The sequence below is a fragment of the Squalius cephalus genome (genome assembly GCF_949319135.1).
Source record: "Squalius cephalus genome assembly, chromosome: 3".
NCBI classification, from domain to species: Eukaryota; Metazoa; Chordata; class Actinopteri; order Cypriniformes; family Leuciscidae; genus Squalius; species Squalius cephalus.
Genome location: NC_137124.1, coordinates 50085204 through 50107697, shown reverse-complemented (window position 1 = coordinate 50107697; position 22494 = coordinate 50085204). Strand labels below are relative to the sequence as shown.

The 22494-nt window shown below is 39.5% G+C and overlaps 1 long non-coding RNA gene and 1 pseudogene across 2 annotated transcripts; both read right to left on the bottom strand.

Annotated features, from left to right (window-relative positions):
* Positions 1-5162: 5162 nt before the first annotated feature.
* On the bottom strand, positions 5163-6545 carry LOC307156115 (annotated as a pseudogene). The gene has a single exon. The product of its transcript is annotated as an uncharacterized misc_RNA (transcript).
* A 12146-nt stretch (positions 6546-18691) lies between these two features.
* On the bottom strand, positions 18692-20018 carry LOC307155886. Its single transcript, XR_013820602.1, has 3 exons — positions 19931-20018; positions 19109-19239; positions 18692-18878 (listed from the first exon to the last, which is right to left on the bottom strand). It is a non-coding gene; the product is annotated as an uncharacterized lncRNA (long non-coding RNA).
* Positions 20019-22494: the final 2476 nt, after the last annotated feature.

The window sequence follows — 22494 nt, the reverse complement described above, 5'->3', positions numbered from 1 at the left end:
GTGTGTGGGCATTAGAAAAAGGAATAATGCCGCAATCATCTTGCTGCACCTACAGCTCACTGACCGGCCTGACAGATTTCTCAGTACAGTGACACACACACACACGCGCGCACACGCACACACACACACACACACACACACACACACACACACACACACACACACACACACACTGAGTTCAGACTCAGGATTATATTTGGAAAGCCATAAATCAAACAGCAGACATACCCCTGTCCCTCCAATATTCAATTTGTTCTTTTTGGTTATTGTTATGCTAGTGTGTCTCATCCATGTATAAGCATTCATAAAGAGTTCTGATTCAGTGACACAGAGTGTGTCGTCGTCAAACAATACATTCCCATCATTCTTCATTAAGCCGGTTGTCATGGTATTGGTTCAGCTGAACTAAACCCTGTTAGTGGCACATCTGAGAGAACATTCAATCAACCTCACATCTACTATATTAGAGTTCACCGTATTAGGGCATGTCTGTCTTTCACAGTCCAATAATGGTCTCTTTATGGCTGTAAATGGTTAAGAGTTAAAAAGTGGGGTATAAAAATGGTGTTCGGGTGATTTTATACTGTGTGTAGACATGAATCTGGTCTGTGCAGTCATAAAAGTGTTGCTTTGGGTCAGTGTATAGAGAACAGCAGTTTGTTTAGTCAGTGTTGGGTCAGGGAGTGAATTGTTAGTGAAATGATTATGTAAAGTAAGCTGTAGCACCTGTTTTGCACTGTGCAATTCCCAAACCCTTTGTAAAAAAATAAGCACTCTTTAGTATACTTTAAAAAAATACTTATAAGGCAAGGCAAGTTTATTTATAGCACAATTCATACACAGTGGTAATTCAACAATGTAGGACGTTCAGTACAGCGATATTACAGTTTTAATATCAATATGTTTAACACGTCACAAAAAATAAATATCAGAATTTATGATTTATAAAAGTGTTTTTACTCACTATTTTTAAAACTCCCTAGGATCTCAATATGTGATGCAGTGCTGAACTATAACACATGCGCAGTTTCTTTCTGCATGTCTTTTGTGTGTTTGTTGTACACCGTTTGTTATAGGTTGCATTCAAGTAAAATTTGACCATACTACCCAAACTACTTCTGATTATGATCATAAATATTATGAAAAATATAGCTTCAAGCCGCAATTAAGGGGCCAAGCACCACAGTGGCAGAATGATGAGCTAAAAATCAAGGCAGCAAACATTAGACCAACTGCAAAAATAAGTAAAGATGATTTTAAGCAAAATGGTTGAAAGCTCATATTCAAAATCCAAAATTTTTGCTGGTATGGTCTGAAGATGATCTGACTCAAATTTGTTGAAAATCAGACAAACGGTCAAGGACAGGGTGTCCAATCCTGCTCCTGGAGGGTCACTATCCTGCTGAGTTCTTTTCCAACCCCAATTAAACTCACCTGAACAGCATACTAGAAACTTCCAGGCAGGTCTGTTGAGGCAAGTTGGAGCTAAACTCTGCAGGACAGTGGCCTACCAGGACCGAATTTGGACACCCCTGGTCTGAGCTTTCCGAGTTGGAAAAAGTATATATTTTTTTTATATAGAAAATCAAAATGACAGTCAGGAAGTTCAGCCAACTATGGCAAAATCGGTATCTATGTTCTCGGCATGACCCAAATAATCTATTAAGTACAGTTTCATTACATTAGGCAAAATGTATCAAAAGCTATTTGTATTATTTTGAAATTCAATTTTTATTTTAGACCAGAAGGTGACCCTGTCTCAGTCTTTTGTGTACCTTCAAGGCATTGTGCCAGTGACACTTACCGAGTTTCGTAATGATACGCCAATGCGTCTATGAAATATAGCATTTTACCACAATGGCTGACACCCAAAATGGCTGCTATGGGAACATTGAGTATCGTCCAACTCGACATGCTGCACCAAATCTAAAGAGAGCAGTTTTGTTATTTTTGTCCAAACCATTTATAAGTTAATAAGCAAAAATAGCCATTTTTCAAATATCCTGAACACTAGGTGGCAGTGCACCGTTTGTGTGCAGGTACCCTCAGGTCATGGGTGTCATAACACAAAAAAGTTTGGTGAGAATATGTTAATACCTTGGGGAGATATAGGGCCAGATTTACTGGACAGGACAAATTAGCGTTAGAGCACAATTCCATAAAAAACTCAGATTGGAGTGGAAAGTTCTGCGCGTGATCTACTGACGTCACGCAAATTAAAGAACACAGATGCAGCCGGATCATTTCCATAATGACCAACGCAGTCTGCCAAGAGCTGCACAAATTAACATCTGGTTTAAGACTGATCTGGTTATGTTTTTTTTCTGGTAAATAATGGTGCAAATACTATTAAATAGACGAGTGCAAACCTTATTAAATGACCTTGCATGATTCATTTAAATACTCTCCTCCAATAAATTTTGTGTCTGAAAGGGAAACTCCTACAAATGCAATAAGGTCAGCCCCAAAAATATCTGTGTCCACGCCTTTTCAGCGCAACTCTCTCATTGGGTGTCTTTAGTAAATCCCGACAGTAGTTTTTTTATTCGAGAACTGTTGGAAAATTAACTTGAATTCCATAAATTTTTGCCATGGTCTAAAGGTGATCTGGTTCAATTTCCGTGAAAATGAAAATTTAGTTTGAAAAGTTTTTTCATAAAAGTTATTAGTTTGGTACTGCACCCAAACAAAATCGTAATGAAAATTTTGTGTTGTTATATATATATATATATATATATACATCATGACCCTATATATTACATTTTCATGAACCTAAAAAAAATATCTTTTTCGGTAACACTTTAGAATAAGGTTTCATTAGCAAACATTAGTAAACTACATGAACTAATAATGAACTGTACTTCATTCATCTTTGTTAGTGTAATTTTTACATTTACTAATACATTATTAAAATCAAAAGTTGTATTTGTTAACATTAGTTAATGCACTGTGAAGTGTGAACTAACATGAATAAACAATGAACAGCTGTATTTTATTAACTATCGTTAACAAAGATTAATAAATACTGTAACACATGTATTGATCACAGTTAATTCATGTTAGTAAATACATTAACTAATGTTAACAAATTAAACCTTATTGAAAAGTGTTACCCCTTTTTCTTTCACTTTTCTTTCTTTCTTTCTTTCTTTCTTTCTTTCTTTCTTTCTTTTTTTCTTCTACAATAATCTGCCAGTTAACAATTTGATATCTTCATGGTTGTCAAAAAACCTTAAAAAATCTTATTATTAACAATTGTTATTTTTGCAATCTGTGTATGACAAAGTTTTTTTCATTACTGAAAATGTGGGGGTGTTTGGTGAGGGTTAGAGCTAAACTCAGCAAGACACTAGCCCTTGAGGACTGGAGTTGAAGAGCCCTGATATGCATCAAATAAATAGTTTTATTTTGAGTCTGAGCAGCTGCCCTTGAACTGTGGCCTATGCGGGTCAAATTGAGCCACAAACATCAAAATCATATAAAAAATTATGTGGGTCCAATTCAAAACACATCATCCTCACTTTGCATGCATGTTCATGACCCTAAATTAGAAAAAAATGACAAAATGTCAAGAAAAAAATCATAGGTTAAATATTATTTCAGATAGCGTGAAAATAAAAACGATAGCACATTTTTACCATTCGTGTCGGAGAAAGTATTTTTCAGTACTGAAAATAGTGTGGAAAAGCTAATTTTTCAATTCACAAGGTAATAAAAAACCAACATAAAACCAAGAAATGTTTTTGTGGCGGGGGGGGGGGGGGGGGGGGGGCATGGTGAAATGAAGTCTACAGCGGGGGAATGAGTGCGGAGATAAGGAGGTCAAGTTAATGATGACTAACACCTGACTCTAATTCTAGTGATTGGCGGAGAGACGGATTTAAGCGGCCCGCACACCTGGGACTGGAGAGAGAGAGACCTATGTGCTACCTTTTGGACTGTTGTTTTTGTTTTACGAGGGAGTTTATTTTCTATTTTTGTTTATTATCAATAAAGACTTGGACTGCTTACCACCACGACTTCATCGTCATTGATATCTTTGAACATTTTACACTGATACTGAAAATTGGGGCGAAGAAGTCAGCACACCGCCATGCAGATAGCACAGCCAACGCCACTTGCAGAGCTTGTCATGTTGCTCACTGGTCTTCATCAGACACAGCATCAGGTGCTGATGGACCTCAGGTTGGAGCAGGAGGATCGCTTCCGCCTGTTGGTCCAGGTGTAGGAAGAAGACCGACGGGTCATCCGGAGCTTGCTCAGCCGGGAGGTCGCCCTGGACGCAGCCCCACCGTTGCCCACATTCCGCTGGTCAAGATGGGTCCGCAGGATGACCTGGAGGTGTTTGTGGACCTCTTTGAAAAAACAGCGGAGGCGTGTTGCTGGGCGTGCGCCCAACGGCCATGGTTCGTAAATTCGTAAAAGAAGATGCCAAAAATTGGGATAAATGGCTCGAGCCCCTGTTGTTCGCAGTGTGGGAGGTTCCAAGCTTCCACTGGGTTTTCCCCATTCAAGCTTCTCTATGGTCTTTAGCCCTGTTGGGTGCTTGATGTCATTAGAGAGGCTTGGGAGGAGGGGCCTTCAAACAGCGGTAGTGAAATTCAGTATGTCTTGGACCTCAGAGCAAAACTCCACACATTGGGGTGGCTCTCTATGGAGAATTTGCTCCAGACACAGGACAGACGAAGTCAGCTGTACAACAGGGGTACGCAAGAGCGGCAATTTACATCGGGTGAGAACGTACAGGGGTGATTCATGTCAAATTTATCATCTCAATCTTTTAAAATGCTGGAATGAGGTGTCATTGGTTGAGTTAGCAGCGGCCGTTTCGGCAGAGGAAGATCTCAGGTCAGAAGCAGCTGCCAAAACCAATCCGCTCGCTCTGGTCCCTGGGTGAAATCACCTCTCAACTGTGCAGCAAACCGATTTAGCCAAGTTGCAGGGGGGGAGCAGAGGGAGATGAGGAGGCTGTAAAGGTGAGGTGTGAGCTGCTCTGTGTGGTGCGTCTCAGATGTTGCTGTTACATATGCAAGAGAGAGTTCAAATATTAATTCTCAGGAGATTCTTTTGATTTATCGAGGAGTAGTCCAGACTTTCTGACATCCACCTTACAGTTTTTTCCTCTTTGGCAACGTGGGCCATTCACAAGGATTCCTGTGGTGTCACTTCAGTCTTTGTAAGGTGGGTAGCTGTTAGGGGGCTGAGAGTTATGATAGTGTTGGTGGATGATTTTACTGATCCGATGAGGAGTCTGAAGTTGCAACATTGGAATAGCGTGAAGGAGAAGATGAGTGAAGAAGATGAACAGCACAACCTCGAAATATACAGTCCCACCAAGTGTATGCAGTCTGTGCCGATCGAGTAGATGAGCTAGACAATCTGTGCAGTCTTTCGCTCTAAGTTTGCCTCCATTTGCACTTGCGTGAGGTAGTATTCTGTTTGGAGGAGGACTTTCTGTACCAAGTCCATCGTGTCGACCAAAGCTTGTGTTCCATGTTCATAGGTGTCGTTCCATCATGGAGAGACCTTGGCGTCCTTTGGAATCCTTCCGAGTATGTCGATCTGGCCCATGGAAAAGTCCTCTGTCACTTCCAAGTAAAAGGAGTGATTGGCGGGGCAGGTCAGTCCACCATATGTGAAAGAATTAATCTCACTGATGATGCAGACACTTTAACAGCAATTGAATGGCCATGCAATGATTAAACATTTATTAGTTTGCTATCATTGGGAGAGAAAGGCTGCAATGTGTTACATGTACAGACAACATAATTGTGAGTTTCATGACAACAAGTGTGACTGGTAAACAAGGTCTCAGTACCCTTCAAAGTCATATATCCAGTGAGGTGATCACATTTAATTACCTAATCTTTAACTACCTTGCCAAAGGAGCGAATAGTAGAGGACTTTGGATAAACTTGGCCTGGTTGGATTAAAGGAAAGGTGGCAAAAAAAAAACGCAATGCAACCAGTACATTTGTTTCAAGTATACATCATGATTGTGGATAACAGTTCTGAATATTTCAAATTTTTCATTTTCTCTGAAGAGAACCATCTATGCAGGTCTAAGATCTCAATTAAATCATTCAAAACATGTCTCGGGGTCTTGTGAAGACGAAGGTCTACAATTTCCTGTCTTGTTGCAGTGAATAAATCTTGTGATCTGCAGGCTAAGTCACATTCGATGGTACAGGTCTGATTGAACAATGTGTGATTGGTTAGAAGCGCCTGCGCTTCGGATCTAACCGCTTGGATAATGTTATTATTGCTATTGGTGATGTGTTGGAAACCAGTGGCCATCTGATCTGTCAACCATGTGAAGAATTGAGATTGTTTGGCTATTTTGTAGGTGTTAGCTGCTGAAATAATTTATCCGAATAAGCCTGGCATTCTACTGAGCAGGTCTCATTTGAGCGAGCAGGTGGAATTTGGACAGCAAGTCTGTCTTTGTAATCAGAAATTAAATCATCGATTCGTGACTGCAGCCATGCATATGATTCATCATTAACATCACAATGTTTTGTATAAGCAGAAAGTATGTTGGAAATGTTGTAAAATTACTGCAGTTTTTTAGAAGTAATACTGCATTTTTTGTTACATGCGATCTGCTCTGGCCCCCTTCCTGTTCGCAGGAGTGATGAGATAGATTGTCCTCACTCAATGGCTGGTTGTCTAAGTGGTGTCCGCAAAATAATGTAGAATTCCTAGACAATTGGAAAAGTTTTTGGGGCAGACCTGACCTGTTGAAAAGAGATGGTATTCATCCCTCCTGAGATGGTGCTGCTCTTCTCTCTAGTAATATGGCACATAGTCTTAGAGCTCAAACATGAATTGGGGCTCAGGTCAGGAAGCAGACAGACTGGCTAAACCGACCGTCTGCCAGCTGTCTCACGTCACCAAGGTCAGATAAATCCCATCACATAGAGACTCTTTCACCTAAGCCGCTTTCCGACCTTTTCACAGTTCCTAGAACTATTGGCTAAAGTACCCGGATGTTGGCGTGTTCGCACCGCAGGAACTAGGAACGATTTTAGTTCTAGGAACTCCATTTGGAGGAACTAATTTAGGTCCTACTTCAGAGTAGGGTCTAAACCAGCACTATAGGAACTACCCGTGACGTTAGTGTACGCTGATTGACCGAATGAATTTTTAAAACAGCTAGAATGTAAACACACAGATTATAGCCTATATATTTACTCCATAAACTAACTATACAAACATGGAAAACAGTGATAGATAGGTCTCTAAACCTTTATGCCAAAGAGAAAATCCAACGCAACTTTGAGGGGACCAAGCCAAACATGATTATGTTTATCTGCCCAGCTAGCAACACTGGACATCAACCACACGGCATAGGCTAATAACCTTTTTTTTTCATATACTGTCTACTTTCTATAACAGTTCTATCTAATAACATATGTAGGATATTTGTAATTTGTAGTGATTACAATTTAGCTCAAAGGAATTATTAATTAATTTATAGGGAATTCAAAAGAGTCACTTATTACAACCGAGCAAATGACTCGTTCGCGGTTCATTTGAACTGGCTGTAACTATCAACTCTGCAACGGATATAAATATCCGAACTATAGTGAAACACTATATAGTTAGCAAGGTAACTTAGATCAGAAGTTTAAGACATTAAATTTGTAAGCAAAATAACACAAGTAATATTTCTCTTTAGAATACAAACAAGACTTTATTGATTATTCTAACACATAAAACTAATATCTAACACAAACACACACATACACATTCATACGCGTTGCAGAAAGAAAAGAGTAAGGAAAGATTAAGTTTTAAGAGTGAGTTTAAGAGTGAGATGATGTAATCCCAAGTTTCTATGCACTTATAAGACACAACCTGAATGAACCATCAATCATTAGTTTAACCTATCGTTTCCTAGGTTATTAAATCTGTATCAAATACACCAGTTCAGCTTAAGAGTCTGGAGGCAGTACTTGCTTGTCTTTGCTTTTGGGGATTCCCTTTTGTTGCGTGAAAGGGGTTTTCCCGGTCGTTCTTGGCTGGTCTCCTCGTGCCTGATGTCTGGGTCACGTGGTCAGTCACGTGGCGTGCTGGCGGAATGAAAGTCTTTGTTTGAAGCTGGCTTTGCAGAAGAAACGTGGCTCGAAATCTTGTCGCAAAACTTAACTTAGAACCGAGACTCACAACGGAAAAGAAAGGAAACTAAGAAAAGAAAGGAAATTGAGAGGAGTAGATGGTGGCTTGAATGAAGCTGTTTAACCCATGTTCTTCAGATCTTGATTTGGGTTATTTCGTCTGCGCGTTTACATGGTTCCTAGTCTGAGAGAGCGAGAGCAGAGAGAGCTTTGTTTCTGTCTAAGATTTTTAAACTCAAAGTTTGTCCTACCTCCTGAAGAGATTGGACCAATTAGAAACTGTCTTTATTTAGGAGGTGGCGTTCTCTTCACTTCTTATCATAAGTCAAGCTTATCTGTGCTCTCCTTACTAGCAGAGAGAACAGAGGCTACAGTAAGACATTATTACTATAATAAGAATACGAACATTTTACACAGATTTCAATCAAGTCATCTTTTGAATCATGAGCATACGATCATATTGATATGAAACACAACACACTTTCATTCAAACATCTAGGCTAACAGTTATAACAATTACATGAATTGTATGGCATCTAAGCATATCAGATGCACCCATCTATTGTAGGAACAATATAGAATCATGTCGTTGCATGATGCTTGATCTATAAGTCCATTGAAAATTGTTCTTGAATGATTTTATGTATGTTATAGGTAAAATCTCAGTTCTGTGGTTTGAAACGATTTTACACCCTGAGGTCTATCAGAGGTCCTTAAGGAGGAGGGGGTCTGGAATGTTGTGGGCTCGAGCAGCTTCCGCTGTTATCTTGATCGGGCTGAATTGTTCCATCTCTGAGCCAATCATTCTTTTCCAAGCTATCTCACATTGACCAGTTCTTCCTTTAGTTGGGCTCATCTTCTTTGAAGCTTGCATGGCCATAAAGTTCTTAGCTGGGGGTTTTCGTTGGTCAGTGGAGACTGGCTGGCTGGAGCCTTCTTTTATGGCTCTGGGGTTGGTGATTTGGTGTCTGGAATGTTCAGTTCTGTGAGAAATTATGTTTGCACAATTCACCTGGAAGATTCATTTGTGTTTGATTCACACTCAATCCTACACATATTAAACAGTACTGTTTGACAGATCGCTAACTAATAAACACAGAGAATGCGAGCATTGTTTGCTCTGGCGTTCTCAGCGCCGCCAAAATAAAGGTCCGTTGCGCCGTCAAAATAAAAGTCACCGTGCTTGCGTCACTCCCTTACCCCTCCTACCAGTTCCTATGGCCACTTGGCCAGTGCGAACGCAAACAGCAAAACTGAGTTTGGGGGAGAGTAGTTCTTAGAACTGTTTAGAAGTGGACAGTTCCTAGAACTAAGTTCCTGTAACTACTTGGTCGGAAAGCGGCTCTAGATACTGTCTCATCATATAGAGACTGTGTCTGTTCCCCGAATTAGGACATACAAAAAACTTCCAAACCCATCTAAGGGTAAAAATGTAATTGATGTATAACAAAAACAAAAACCCAGATATAATACAAATGAGCAAATGATAAAGCTTGAGTTGCTGAATATTTGATCCCTTACTTCAAAAGCACTTATTGTTAATGATATGATTACAGACTATAACCTAGATGTGCTGTGTTTGACAGAAACCTGGCTAAAACCAAACGATTACATTACTTTAAATGAGTTCACCGCGCAAGATTACGGTTATAAACAGGTGTTGCTGTAATTTATAGTAATATTTTCAGAATTACTAAGAAGTCTAGTTTCAAATATAATTATTTTGAAGTGTTGGTGCTTAATGTAACAATATATATTGTAAATGATAAATCACGTTTGAGATTTGTACTGGCTACTGTAAACAGGCCACCAGGGCACCATACAAACTTTATCAAAGAATTTGCTGATTTTCTATCATAGTTAGTACTGGCTGCAGATAAAGTCCTAATTGTTGGTGATTTTAATATGCATGTAGATAACGAAAAATATGCATTGGGATTGGCAGTAAAGACATTCTTAATTCTATTGGAGTCAGACAACACGTGTCAGGACCTACTCATTGTTGTAATCATACTCTAGATCTAATATTATCACACGGAATAAATGTTGATGCCGTTGAAATTCTGCAGCAGAGCGATGACATCTCAGATCATTATCTAGTCTTGTGTAAACTTCATTTAGCCAAGGCTGCAAAGCCGACTCCGTGTAACAAATATGTTAGACCTATCACTTCTGCCAGTAAAGATTACTTAATTAATAATCTTCCTGATCAGTTTCATCATCTCAGCATCCCAGATAGCTTAGAAGAACTCGATATTGCGACAGAAACTTTTAACTCTCTCTTTTCCAGCACTTTAGACACAGTTGTTCCGTTGCGCTTAAAGAAGATTAAAGAATATAGTCCAACGCTGTGGTACAACGAGCACACTCAGGCCCTTAAAGAGTAGCCAGAAAAATGGAGCGCAACTGGAAGAAAACAAAACTAGAGGTATTTCGCATTTAATGTAAGGAGAGCTTGATTGCATATAGAGAGGCCTTAAAAGCTGATAGATCTGCTTATTTTTCAACCCTATTAGAAGAAAATAAACAAAACCCAAGGTATTTATTTGAAACAGTGGCTAAACTAACGAAAAATAAAGCCCAGAAGTTTCCAAACAGCACAGCAGTAATGACTTTATGAACTTCTTCACTTATAAGATTGATAATATCAGGGAGAAAATTATAACTATGCAACCATCTACTACAGTGTCGCATCAGGGAGTGCATTGTAGTCTCCCTAAGGAAAAATTCGATTCAGTCATTGCTATAGGAGAGGAAGAATTTTCTAAACTCGTTAAATCATCTAAATCGACAACATGTATGTTAGACCCTATACCGACTAAGCTACTGAAAGAGATGCTTCCAGAGGTCATAGATCCTCTTCTTAATATCATTAATTCATCTTTGTCATTAGGAAACGTACCAAAAACTTTTAAGCTGGCTATGAATAAACCGCTTTTTAAAAAAACACAACTTGATCCTACAGAATTAGTCAATTACAGGCCGATCTCGAATCTACCTTTTCTGTCAAAGATACTAGAAAAGGCAGTATCCTCACAACTATTTTCCTTTTTAGAAAGAAATGATAACTGCAAGGATTTTCAATCAGGATTTAGACCATACCATAGTACTGAGACAGCTCTCATTAGAGTCACAAATGATTTGCTCTTATCATCTGATCGTGGTTGTATCTCGCTATTAGTGTTACTCGATCTTAGTGCTGCATTTGACACTATCGACCACAACATTCTTTTAAATAGACTCGAAAATGATGTTGGCATTAGTGGAATTGCATTAGCATGGTTAAAATCATACTTATCTGACCGTTATCAGTTTGTAGCAGTAAATGAAGAGATGTCTTATCGATCACAAGTTCAGAATGGTGTACCACAAGGCTCAGTACTAGGACCATTGCTGTTCACTCTGTACATGCTACCCTTGGGAGATATCATTAGGAAGCATGGCATTAGTTTTCACTGTTATGCTGATGATACGCAGCTCTATATTTCTTCACACCCTGACAAAACTTACCAATTCACAAAATTAACGGAATGCATAGCTGATATAAAAAACTGGATGACTAGCAACTTCCTACTACTTAATTCTGAAAAAAAACAGAGATTCTAATTATTGGACAAAAAACTTCCTCACGTAATAATCTAGAATACTGTCTAACACTTGATGGCTGCTCTGTCAAACCTTCGTCGTCGGTTAGGAACCTGGGTGTGCTCTTTGATACCAATCTTTCATTTGAAAGTCACATGTCTACCATCTGTAAAACCGCATTCTTCCATCTTAAAAATATATCTAAATTATGTCATATGCCCTCAATGAAAAATGCAGAACAATTAGTCCATGCGTTCATGAAGGCTAGATTATTGTAATGCTATTATGGGTGGTTGCATTGCACGCTTAATAAACAAACTACAGCTGGTCCAAAATGCAGCAGCTCGAGTTCTTACTAGAACCAGGAAGTATGACCATATTAGCCCGGTTCTGTCAACACTGCATTGGCTCCCTATTAAACATTGTATACATTTAAAAATATTGCTGATCACTTACAAAGCACTAAATGGTTTATCTCCACAGTACTTGAGCGAGCTCTTAACACATTATAGTCCTTCACGTCTATTGGGATCTCAAAATTCCGGCCAGTTGATAATACCTAGAATATCAAAATCGACTGCAGGCGGTAGATCCTTTTCCTATTTAGCACCCAAACTTTGGAACAGTCTTCCTAACATTGTCCGAGAAGCAGACACACTCTGTCAGTTCAAATCTAGACTAAAAACACATTCTTTGACCTAGCATACACATAACACATTATAGACTTTTATAATTCAATGTTAGGCTGCATAGTTTAGGTCAGCCGGAACCGGGAACACTCTCCATAAATCCTGATGTACTTGTTACATCATAAGAAGGATGGTGTCTGTGCTAATATTAGTCTCTCTGTTTATCCAAGGTTTACCGCAGTCCGCCGGATCCAGGCCGTATCCAGATCCGATGAAGGACCTGCGCCTGGACATGATGACAATGCAGTCCTGAAGTGTCAACCAGTCCCTCCCTGTTTACTGAAGTCAGCTGGACCCTGGCCATATCCAGATCAGATGGTGGACCTGCACCTGGACCCATCCATGACGCATCCCTGAAGTGCCAGCCTCATCAGCCCTGTGAAGGCCTCATCGACACGACCAATCTGACTTCTGACCTGTAATGCTGCCTGGATCATAATCATACACTATTCGCTCATTGGCCAGAGGAGAACTGGCCCCCCGACTGAGCCTGGGTTCTCCCAAGGTTTTTTTCTCCATTCTGTCACCTAATGGAGTTTTGGTTCCTTGCAACTGTTGCCTTCGCTTTTGGCTTGCTTAGTTGGGGACATTTAATATTCATCAATATTATTGATCTGCCTCACTTAGGCTGGACGATGACACAATTTTCTTCTAGAAACAAACTTTGTTGTATTATTTTCATGTTATCACTGTGAAGCTGCTTTGATACAATCTGTATTGGAAAAAGCGCTATATAAATAAAGGTGACTTGACTTGACTACGAAATACTCTACGGTGCAACTGAAAGCAGTACCGCCAGTCCTCAGCTGCAGAGAAACTGAGCAGCGATGGCATAAACCACGAAGACTAGTAAGTATTAAGAACTTAGGCTAATCACAAATTGTTGATGTTTCATTTATTTTTGAAATTGGATATAAACTCTACCCACCTTGTTTAAAAAGCACAATGAAGACAAAACAAGCGCATCATTACCAGGGATGTAGTGGAGGCTAAACGCACGTAAACGCCGTTTACGCACCTCCCAAAATTCGGAAATAGCGTTTGCCCACCTCCAAAGTGCGTTTATCCACCTCTACATTGCGTTTATCCACCTCTAAATTGCATGTTATTTGAGCGGACTTTGCTTTTCCAGTGCGTGATCGCCGATCGGTACATGATTCGAGCATTTGGGCCGTTAACGACAGAGCAGAACGTGCAGCGCAAACACGGAGCAGAACATTGAGCAGAGAGCGCAGCGCGCCGACACACACACACACGCGCGCGCGCGCGGAACAAAGAGAACGGCGCACACACGTAGCAGAAAACACACGCTCGTGAAGTTACTAAACAAGCTGCGCGAGAATGAAACTTGATCGCAGCCGCAACAGGAAATCATTAAAACGATGCAAAAAATTTTTTTAATTTTTTTTTATTCATTACAGGCAGCTGGTTTAATGTAGGGAGCATGTCGAAACCCAACTGTACAAGATATTCAGAGGGAATCAAGCCTACACCAGGTTAAAGGGATAGTTCACCCAAAAATGAAAATTCTGTCATCATTTACTCTCCCTCAAGTTGTTCCAAACCTGTATGAGTTTCTTTCTTCTGCTGAACACAAAAGAAGATATTTTGAAGAAAGTCAGTAACCAAACGACTGATGGACTCCATTGACTTCCATAGTAGGAAAAAAAAAAAATACTATGGATGTCAATGGGGACCAGCAACTGTTTAATTACCAACCTTCTTTAAAATATCTTCTTTTGTGTTTAGCAGAAGAAAGGAAATCATACAGGTTTGGAACAACTTGAGGGAGAGTAAATGATGACAGAATTTTCATTTTTGGGTGAACTATCCCTTTAAAGACTTTTCCCTCTACAGGGAAACACTGATCCACATTTTTCTGATAGACCAAACAACTAATCAATTAATTGAGGAAATATTCAACAGATTAATCGACTATGAAAATAATCCCAAGTCCCTAATCATTATGCACAAGTGCATTGCATTGGAAGCCCTGGATATAAGCCTCCCTCTCGATCTCTCTTAAATATTTTTGTTTTCTCTGTTTTTTCATTTAGTAAACTTTATAGATTTCAACCATATTATTCCTTTTTGAGTCTCTTTAACAAGAACTTAGATTAATGTATGAATTGAAAAAGTGATTGTGTGACCTATGATGAGGAAACAACCAGTGATACCCTTGGTAGTACCATCAAATGATAGCCTATAGCGATGTCATCAGGACACACATACACCGGTAGGCAGTGGTCCACCTTACCGGGTGACCACGTCGTGGTCCACCAGAATTTATAGTTTACCCACCTCTTTTTTTACCACTACACCACTGATCATTACCACATCTATTACAGTTAGCTATGGTAGCTCTGCCAATCGCATTAAGAGGGGATTGGAGAAACTTGTGAAGCCTGTCTGGTGTATTAGTGTGGTTAGTTTGTGATGGTATGTTATGGAGGCTAACCAACTTCTGTCCTTAAGTTTTGTTTGTTTGTTTGTTTATTTGTTTACTTGATAGGGTGTGAAACCAGGCAGAGTGGGTAACATGGTATTCATCTCAACAAAACCCAAGTCAAGACAGTACACAGCTGCTGATGGTGTAAGGTAATATTCACTGTCAAGTAGGGCTGGGCGATATATCGTATATCGATGTTGTCTCACCAATATCGCAATGTCGATTATAACAGTCTGTTTCCAGATGATAATCGTCAATATTAAAATGACATATTTCTCACATAGCCCTATAGTTATAGACATTTCATTCACATGCAATAACATGAATGAAATATTTTTTATAGGCTAGTTAGTAGGATTAGGAAAAGAAAATCGATTCTTCTTGATAGCATTCTTTAAGCGCAAGAGGACACGTCTGCATGCACGCTATTGTCTTTGCACTCACAAAGTGGGCAAAGAAAATCGGATGAAGAAATTGTGTTGCTTTGAATATCTCATGCACGCGTTCGGAGTTTACAATGTTGGCAGCTCCGTTAAGGTAGGCTATATTGGGAGCGTTATACTTTGCTTTAGATAAAAAATAAATAAATAAACAAAACAAAACACAAAATACCCAAATATAATAATAGCAGTAATAACTAAATCACAGGCTATCATTAGATAAAGTGCAGCCAAACTCAACATAACTTGTGTTAACGGTGTATGTCGGCAGTGATGTGTCCGGCGGGGCGTGTTGGGGCGGGGCTTGGGTAGACGATATAATCGGATTAATTATTTAATGCGATTATCGATAAAATATTTTTTTACATATCGCCAAGCCCTACTGTCAAGTAATAATGTGCACTGCAGTCATTGTCAGATTCTTTTTGTTTTGAGAGTTATTGTTTCTTTTTTTTCTAATTATGACTTAACTGTTTTCAAAGGAGCAAGCGCTACAAAGCAGTGCGGGGGGACTTGCCAGACCCAGATGTCCTGAAGGTCGACGAGGCATACCAGGACTTCACGGCAGACCTTGCTCCGCTAATTACCACACTCTCCATAAGTAGTGATGTCCCCCTCGTCGATTCAGCCTTTGGGACCATTCAAGATGGCAGCCCTATTTCATACCAGCACCCAGTGCCAGTGAGTAGAGTAGGATAATCATCCACCACCCTGACGCACCCCCTCCACCACCCCTGCCGTTAGATGGTCACAGGCTGGACCCAACCACATGTTCCTTTGTGTGCACTCACCAACAACACCTAAATGAAATGTCGCTTAACATCACCTTCGACATGGCAAGATCCATCGAGATGTCCACGAGGGAACAGAGTGGCACAGCCTGAGGAAGATGAGGCTCTCCTCCTCCAGGTTCCGGGAGGTGTGCCATGTCCGAGGTCACAGCTCTGCAGAGAACCTTGCAGAACGCATCCGCAAAGGTGGGGTTCAGACAGCCTTGATGAAGAGGGGGCTGGGCATTGGAGCCAGTAGCTATTCAGGAATATTCCCACATTAAAAATGTCAACTACTGGCCATCAGGATTTGTCATCCATCCAGATGCTCCCTGGCTCGGATCCTCTCCAGATGGTGTCGTTTTTGATCCGACGGAGGCACCACCATTCGGGTTGGTGGGGGTGAAGTGCCCCAACGTGAAGAGCTATGTGGACTGCAGGTACCTGCACATGCAGAGTGGCGCCTTGCGCCTGAAGCCAGGCCACAGCTACTATTGGCAGGTGCAAGACCAGCTGCTTATCACCGGAATGCAGTGGTGCGATTTTGTGTTTTTTGCAGAGGAGGACCTTCTTGTACAAAGAATTTACTAGTATGCGGAGGTCACTAGGGTTATAAGGGAGAGGGGGGATTATTTCTTTTTCTATCATTACTTGATCTGATCTTTTAAAAATCAATGGTTCATTCAATCAGTTCTGTTTCAATCAGTTGATAAATGTTCTTGTTCTGGTTTTATTGTTCATCTTTACAAATCTATACAAAGCCTGAACTAATATTAGGTTTTATTGTTCATCTTTACATATCTATACAAAGCCTGAACTAATATTAGGTTTTATTGTTCATCTTTACAAATCTATACAAAGCCTGAACTAATATTAGGTTTTATTGTTCATCTTTACAAATCTATACAAAGCCTGAACTAAATATTAGGTTTTATTGTTCTTTACAAATCTATACAAAACCTGAAGTGATAATTGTTCAATCAGTGTTGAGATATCATTGTTCAGTTTAACAAATCTCTATAAAACTAGATATAATGTCAATAATGCAGGCCTACAATTGACCTGAGACCATACCTTTTGTACTGACTGAAATGAGAGCCCGAGTGTAAAAAGCTATGTGGATTGTTGATATTGGATCATTGAATAACTGTTGTTCAATATTTCCTTATTAAATTCTACATGTTCTAATGTCATCTCTGGTGCGTTTTTATTTTCATTGCAAGTCAGTAAAAACACAAAGCTAATGTAATGATGACATTGACACAACAAATGTTTTTAAGAAGCAAGATGGATCTTTAATTCATTGCTGAGTTGCCCATGCCTTCACTAATGGCCCATTCTGATAATTGACCAGGAAGCAGGCCACACTGAACAATTCATCAATGTTCCCGCATATAGACAGTGGTATGTCCTTGTCGAACAGTTTGTTCTCTTTCACTCTCCTTATGCACCTCTCCACATGCACTCTCAGACGTGCAATTGACTGTGTCTGTCTGACATCCTCTCGACTCATCTGTCGTTTGTTGCTGAGAAAGGCTGGCCGGTACACCTTACAAGGAGCAAGGTTGTCCACAACAAACCCTTTGTCCACCATGATCGCCATACCTGGCTTCAAAAGCTTTACAATCCCGGACTGCTTGAAGATCTCGCGATCACTCATAAAGCCTGCATACAGTCTGGACACAAAGGTGACAGCACCATGGGGTGCCATGCCAAACATGGCCTTGAATGTAGTGTGTGATTTGTAGGTTGAGAAAACCTCACTCTGAAGGAGCAGAGAGGATGGCGTCTGACAGAATATCTCTGTACAATCAAGGACCACCTGTGTATCAGAAAAAGCTGCAAACTCAGGTGGCAGGTGAGCTCTCGGCCCGTGGACGCCGTTCCCAGATGCTTGGTCTAGGCACAGGTAGTTTGTACCCATTCAATGAAAAGTAAACCGGTACGGCTCCCTTCTTCAGCCTCCTCAACCCCCCGGTAGTCACATTAAAATCAGTCTGCTTAAAATGCCGACTACATACCTGGGTGTTTTTGGTCGGGCTGAAGTCATCCCTCCGGATCTTCTGCATCCACTCAGCCAGTACTGCAGCGTCAACGGGGAATGCATGAAAGCTGACTTCTTTGTTGTAACTCGACAAAACGGTACATAATGGTACACAACAATGTAGTGTTGAGGCTGTCACCCTCTGAAAGGCAAGTCACCTCTTTTGAATACTAAAAACACTCATTCTGAAAAATCTCTGTGGTAATGGACTCGGTCGCTGTTGTCTCGTTGTCTCCCGCTCTCGCTGTCAGATCACCGGAAGTCTTCACCGGAAGTACTGGCCCAAACACTCAAGTTCGAACGTCAACGGTCGCCATATTGTGCACGGAGCGAATTACTGCAATGAAGAATACTACAATAATACTGCAATATAACTGTGGTAGTACTGCAATACATAATACAACTAAAGTACAATTACAATACTACCAAAATGCAATACTAATAAAATGCTGTACAATACCATTGAAATACAACCAGAATATCCAGATTAAGTTTTATTTTCACACATCAAGTGAAAATAACTGCAATATAATGAATTAAAGTACAAAACAACTGTAATGCAACAAATAATTTGATTTTCCTTTTCTTTTTTTATAACTTCAAATAACAGGCTGAGAGTTAGACAATGTATTTAAAGTGTTCATTTACAAATCATGCATATATCTTCCCCCCCCACATTATTCAGAGAGGTTGTGTTTTTTGAACAGCTTATCCTCATTATTCCACTTGGTTCTTTTAGCTGCCTTCATCTCAGATGTGGAAATACTATGTTAGATGTAGTCTGAAAAAACACACAAACAAAAAGAATCAGAGAAACTCTTTTCAGTTACACTCTTCACTACAGGCATATATTATGCTTAAAATGAATCTGCAAATTAATCTCTTAATTTAACTTGGTGTCAGCAAGTGTTTGTGGAAAGTATTTATACAATTTCCAGTTAATTTATGGTTTATTTTTCAGCATTAATAATGGCTTTGAACACTCCAGATAAAAGAAGTTAAATTACTCACCCTCATGTCGTTCCAAACCTGCAAGACTTTCGTTCATCTTCGGAACACAATTGAAGATCTTTTTGATGAAATCTGAGAACTTTCTGTCACTCCATCGACAGTTAATACAATTTGCCCAATAACATGCATTTCTGGGAAAAAGCAGAAAGACACGATCATTTTTAAATGCTGTACAGTGCCCTCCACAAATATTGGCCCTCTTTATCCTCTCGGTCTTTCCTTCAAAATTCTAACCTTAAAAAAAAAAAAATTGGAATTATGAAAAAATTAAATATTATTGAAATACAGTATATGAAATATAGGCCTATGTGTTCTATAGTTATTGTCCCCGTTCATTTAATACTCTGTGTAACCTATAACCCTTTCACATAAGTAAGGGCAAATCGATGGCTAGGTGTGCAACATGATTTTAATGAACAAAGTGGAAGCAAAGAACCACCGGACATGAAGCGGGTTAGCACTGTGAAGTGCATTAAAACTGTGTAATACACACCTAGCTATTAAAGCTTGGATAAAAAGTTAAGTTAAACTGTCCTTAACGCTGTTCGGGGTCTTTTTGACCCCAAATGACGTTTGCTTTAATAATAATAAAAAAGTATCACTTTAACCAGTAGATTGCTGCAGAGGTTCAACTATTTGCTATTTGACTAACTGAAAGACATCTTTTCACAAGTTTTTCCAGTTGGACTCTACATATTAAGAATCTACATATTATGAAATCACAATTACAACAATAAAAATGACTTTGTCAGTTTGGCGTTTTTTGTACTGAAAAAAAAAAAAAAGTTTTTCAATAATGTTACATTATGATTAGAATCAAACCTGAACAAGATGTTACAAAGATAAAAGTTGGGAGTCTTTCGAGCAGGGGTGCCCAATCCTGATCCTGCCGATCGACTGTCCTGCACAGTTCATCTCCAACCCTAATCAAACACACCTGAAGCAACCAATTAAGGTCTTCAGGATCACTTAAAATTAAAGGCAGGTGTGTTTGATTAGGGTTGGAGTTGAACTGTACAGGACAGTCGATCGGCAGGAGCAGGGTTTGGCACCCCTGCTTTCGAGTTTATCATTTATTTCAAACATCTGTTTTTCATATAATTCTACAAATTTAAAGTGTGCCACTTCATTTCTGTCTCCGTGTGTTCTGCATTTTTTTCTGATTTTGAGGATTTCAGTACAAAAAATGCTAAACTTTGACAAAAAGTAATTTTTATTGTTATAATTATGATTTCATAATATGTAGATGTGAATCCAACTGCAAAAACTTCAGTTAGTCAAATAGCAAATAGTGAAGCTCTGCAGTAATCTACTGGTTAAAGTGATATTTTTTTTACTTTTAAACCCCCGATCTCAATGGATTATTACAATTAATGGCAAAATTAACGTTTGGAAAAGTAAACTGATATTTCCTTCTGACACACTACAGCAAAATATATAAATAACTGGCTTAAAACTATATTTTTTTGGGGGGGTGAAAATACTAACGTGCCTATGACTTTAAGGGGCTGGTGCACCAGAGGAATCTTTTCATTGTTCCTTGAACTAATGGCAGAAGAGTAGGGTCTAAACCAGCACTATAGGAACTACCAGCAGTAGTTGTGTTAAAAAAGTTGTGTAAATACAGAATATAGCCTATATTTTTACTCCAGAAACTAGGCCTAACTCTACATCGAAAATAGTGCCTCTTAACCCTTACGCTGAGAAAATCCAATGTGATTATGAATGTCTGCTCAGCTAGCAACATTGGACATCGATCACACAGCAAACGTTACTATTAGTGGCTCTGGCTGCTAGTGTTGGCTAATAAAATCTAGTCAGCGGTAACACTAACTACAGACTGGTCTAGCCAAAGTTAAGTATTTAAATGGGACAGCATAAGAAGAGAGAATCATTCAGTTCACTTGTCACTGAGTTTATGATATTAAATTAGTTATCTTACCCAGTAAACGACCTGTTGCTCGCCATTCTACAAGTTCACTTCGCTTCTCTTCTCTCAGACAGACTGGCGGTGACAGAAGCAGCGGTGGGAAAACGTAGTGGGCGTGGCCAACCTGTCACTTCAATCGAGGGTGACCAATAGAAAAAGGCCTTTCATCCTGGTTGGTAGAGACCGCCCACTGAGGTACAGCTTCATGCCAAGCAAAACTTTTCAACTGCAAAACTTTTCAACTCACAAGCAAAATATTTAGACCCGCAAAAAAGACAGCAGAAAAGAGAGCAAAATGTATGGGTTTGTGATTAAAAGTTTTTGAATGCACAAAGAAAAATAAAGGTTTTCAAAGATTTACACGCACTGCACATAATTCTGTTATCAACTTCTTTATTTTTAAGCCTTAAGAAGACTTTTTTGCAATATTATTTTTTTTTTATTACAAAATAATTTGTTTTATTCTCAAACACAATATGTTTGATTGAATAAAAAAGACACAAAGGAAACTCCATACACCTCACCTAGTTGAACTTTTCTTCTAGAAAACGCTCTTCCATCCCACTTGTGAATGACCACGGGTTGTAATGCTGTCATGTCTTTGTGTTTTAATTGTGATTGTTCACAACGTATATGAACGATGTTGTCAGTTTAGAAATAAATCTAAACGTATTTTATGGAGTAGACACTACGGAAAAGACGCTGACTGACCGTCCATAACGAGTATCAGCTGCTCTCGAGACTCGTTGTCAGGACAACGACCGCGTTCATGCGAAGGAAGAAGATCTGGGGCCGTATCTATAAAGCCACTAAGAGTAAAATTTTAGTCTCAAGTCTGTCAAAATTCTAAGAATGTAATTTTACTCTTTTTCCTAAACTTAAGAATAAGTGTGATTCATAAAGGTTCCTAAGTGTTAAGACTTTGTCTCAGCTCGTAAATTATTTAAAAGAGCTGTCTAACCTAGTAGTGGAGCGGCCAAGTGCTTATGTTTGGCAGAATCGTTCAGTTTATGATACAAGCGTGAAAATTGGCATGAGCAGTCTCCATGGGTCACTTGACAAGAAAATTGTCCGAGCCACTTGAAATTTCAAGATGGCGGCAATTTTTCAAGATGGCCGACACCTTAGTGGAGCAGTTAAGTGATATAGTGGTTTTTTTGGTGATACAAGCATGAAAATTGGCATGAGCAGTCTCTGTGGGTCACTTGACAATAAGCCACCTACAGCTACTTGAAATTTCACCTTAGTGGAGCAATTAGGCTTAAGAAATCATTTAGTTGGTGATACAAGCATGAAAATTGCCATGAACCTAATTGCTCCACTAAGGTGGTGGCCATCTTGAAAAATGGCCGCCATCTTGAAATTTCAAGTAGCTGTGGGTGGCTTATTGTCTAGTGACCATCAGAGACTGCTCATGCCAATTTTCATGTTTGTATCACCAAATAAACCACTATAT